Consider the following 935-nt stretch of genomic DNA (forward strand, 5'->3'; position numbering starts at 1 on the left):
GAACCAACCAGTGATTAGCCGTGCTGTGACAGAGCGCGTAAGCGTAGTTTTCACTGCGAGGATAGGATGTAGCCTTCGGCCAGTGTGATGCCTCCAGACGATTAGCCATGCGAGTGACAGCCGCAGAGGACCATTTTCCAGAGAGGATACAAAGTAGCCATCGTCGAACGGTGAACCCCTATACACAGCTTGCCATGGAAAGGAGTAAGAAGGATTGAATTGAAGCAATAGGAAGGTAGGCGTTCTTGAGCCATACAGTATCTCCACTCGCTTATCTGAAATTCACACCAATGAATCTGCATAAGTATCCCTTTTATTATTTCTTCTTATTATTAATTTTCGAAAACATAAACCAATTTAATCTGCCTAACTGAGATTTACAAGGTGACCATAGCTTGCTTCATACCAACAATCTCTATGGGATCGACCCTTACTCACGTAAGGTTTATTACTTGGACGACCCAGTACACTTGCTGGTTAGTTGAACGGAGTTGTGAATTCAACTGGTGCCATAATAATGATTTCATACAAATACAAAGAACATGGATCACAATTTCATCCACCATCCACCCATTCGTTGAACATGTCAGGTGGACACCTCCTTGTTAAGTCTTTGAACCTCTCCCATGCTTCATACAGAGTCTCACCATCCTGTTGCCTGAAGGTTTGAACCTCAGCTCTCAGCCTATTGATTCGTTGAGGAGGGTAGAATCTTGCTAAGAATTTGTTCACCACATCCTCCCAAGTTGTCAAGCTCTCCCTTGGGAAGGATTCCAGCCACTTGGCTGCCTTGTCTCTGAGTGAGAAGGGAAATAAGAGCAATCTATAGGCGTCAGGATGAACACCATTAGATTTCACTGTGTCACATATTCTCAGGAAGGTGGTCAAATGTTGGTTGGGATCTTCTTGAACACCTCCTCCAAACGAACAGTTGT

At 44.2% G+C, this 935-nt stretch overlaps 1 non-coding gene across 1 annotated transcript; it reads left to right on the forward strand.

The window, feature by feature from the left end:
- Window positions 1–583: 583 nt before the first annotated feature.
- On the forward strand, window positions 584–687 carry LOC130952383 (small nucleolar RNA R71). Its single transcript, XR_009074564.1, has one exon. It is a non-coding gene; the product is annotated as a small nucleolar RNA R71 (small nucleolar RNA).
- Window positions 688–935: the final 248 nt, after the last annotated feature.

Source organism: Arachis stenosperma, chromosome 9, assembly GCF_014773155.1.
Source record: "Arachis stenosperma cultivar V10309 chromosome 9, arast.V10309.gnm1.PFL2, whole genome shotgun sequence".
NCBI classification, from domain to species: Eukaryota; Viridiplantae; Streptophyta; class Magnoliopsida; order Fabales; family Fabaceae; genus Arachis; species Arachis stenosperma.